We start from the raw sequence: 2,280 nt of genomic DNA on the forward strand, positions 1-2,280 counted from the left end.
CCTCTTAATGCCACACCAGCAACAACAAAATACGAATCGCAAAACGGTGTGCGTTTTGGTTGTGCGGCAAAAAAAAACGAGGAAGAAAAATAAAACAAACTCACGCGGTGGTTACCACCGGTGTACGGAGGGAATGATGCGTACGGCTCGGCCTCGGGTGTATTTAATCACACCGCATCATCACACTGTCGCACCGCACCGCACCGTGTGCCGGCGATACAACCGGGAGAGGGAACGTTTTTGAATCGCGCATTTACTTCGCGAACGAAATGCGCCAGGGTTAAACGCCATGCCGGCACGATCGGCTGCGCTAGTGTAGTTCCGACGATTGGCGCAACGCGACGCGCGTAACGTAACGCACCCGGTTTCCCGTTATCGGCTACGCATTGCGCTTTTTCGAAAACGAATCCGAAAACGAATCCTTTCTGTGGGGCGGGTCCCGGTTATCCTTCCGACTTGCGACCCTGCGAGTGAATCGTGCGCGTGCACGTATTATCGATTAGAACGGCGCTCACGGCAGTGAAATCATGTAAGATGCAGCGAGCCTGTATTTGTGAAATTTAACGCGATCAGCTCCAAACAACGTGGTGGAAAACTTTATGACCGGGCTCTAGTAGCTGCGTGTAGTTGAGCACGTTGATGAACAAACGGGTGTAGCTCTTCCACCTTTGAAGCTTCCACCCTCGGATGGGTTGGAATTTGTGTGATGGGGGTGTAGTTTAGGGGTAGTTTCGTTATCGTCAACTGCTCAACGCTCTGCTATCTTGATGTGGGAGCGATGTACAACCGAAAACGGAGTTCACCTTTCACAACTCTTCACGTTGTTACCGGCAGTATTTTAGCCTACTTTGATAAATGTGCTTCACCCCCCCGGGCTGATGGATATACGGTCGCGTTGTGTACGATGATAAAACGAAACAGTACCAAGCAATTTGTATCATCCAATTAGCTGTAGTTTTCTTCTGTTTATGTCTGTTCGTTAATGCCCCGTACGCGCTCGAATGGCACGAGCTTGGAAAAGCTGTTCTTATTTTCCTTCAACTCGGACGCAATCGTATAAAGCTCACCATTTACCAGTTGGTTTCTTGTTCGCGTTGGGCTTTTTTTTGTGTGTCGTTTCTTTATTGCGCTTCTTTTACCACCTGTTTTAGCTACATTTCGCCAGTACATTGAATTCTTGTGCTTTTTAGCAAACATCTTTAACCATTTCTTTTTCTCTCTTTTTCTCTCCCCGTGCTCGGGATTTTTCCTGTACACACAGAGGTATTGCAGTGCTAGATGGGTTTTCTTTCCTTCATACACCGATGTTCGTATGAAACCACTCAAACAAAGTCACGTACACACACGCACACACGTGCTAGATGAAGGCATAAAAACCCCCACGGAAAGAAAAACTCAACGAATAAAATAGAAACCAAAAAAACCACATCCCCAGAGTGTACCGTCGTCGGGTTTTTTGGGGAAAAATTCGAATAAAGTGCAACAACCAAAAAAAAAAAAACGAGCAAAATAACGAAGCATCTTTTCGCATTTACAACAGCGAAAAAGCAGAGCCAAAAAAGAAGAGAAGAAAAAATTGTGAAGCAAAGTGCGGTGCAGGAAAGTGAACGAAAATAGGCGAAACAGTGGCAAACGAAAGCAAAACAGAGAGAAGAAAAATCGAAACACCTACAAACCAAAGTAGGCCACCGTGGAAGTGACGTTGCGGGCTGAAACATCACACCCTTCGCGCTCGCACGCAACGCTAGTAGGCGTTGTGGTGGTGGCAGTTGGCGGTGGAAAGAAAGTGATCAAGAAATCAATCTTACCGATTGCACAATCTTCCGACACGTCGAACATCGGTCGTTTCGCTGCGCTGCAGAACGCATCCATTCCGGCGAGTGAGAAAGTGTACTTTTTTTTTTTTTTGGGGGAGGGTTGAAAAGTTACCACCCTTACCGTCCCTTACCGTGTGCGTTTGCGTGTGATTAAGTGCAGTTGGAAGTGTGACGCAAGAGAGAGAAGATCCACGGAAAGTGAAAAGAGAATCATTTGTTGGGGCGCTTCGAGGGGTTGACGGCAGTTCCGAAAACGGCCACAGGTGAAGCATTTCCCCACCGGCGTCCAATCCATCAAGATGCACAGCGACTGGATCGTTTACAGCTGGAACGGGATGTACCTAAGCCGGTGTGACTGCTGACAGCGCGTCGTTGGAAGTGATCTCGCACTATGTTGGATGCCATTTCTAGACGTAAAGAAGTGATCTCGATCAATTGCAAACGCTTGTTGTTGTGATCGTGT

At 47.4% G+C, this 2,280-nt stretch overlaps 1 long non-coding RNA gene across 1 annotated transcript; it reads left to right on the top strand.

The window, feature by feature from the left end:
* Positions 1–271: 271 nt before the first annotated feature.
* Positions 272–1,550, top strand: LOC128301983 (uncharacterized). Its single transcript, XR_008287361.1, has 2 exons — positions 272–529; positions 1,262–1,550. It is a non-coding gene; the product is annotated as an uncharacterized LOC128301983 (long non-coding RNA).
* Positions 1,551–2,280: the final 730 nt, after the last annotated feature.

The sequence above is a fragment of the Anopheles moucheti genome, chromosome 3, assembly GCF_943734755.1.
Source record: "Anopheles moucheti chromosome 3, idAnoMoucSN_F20_07, whole genome shotgun sequence".
NCBI classification, from domain to species: domain Eukaryota; kingdom Metazoa; phylum Arthropoda; class Insecta; order Diptera; family Culicidae; genus Anopheles; species Anopheles moucheti.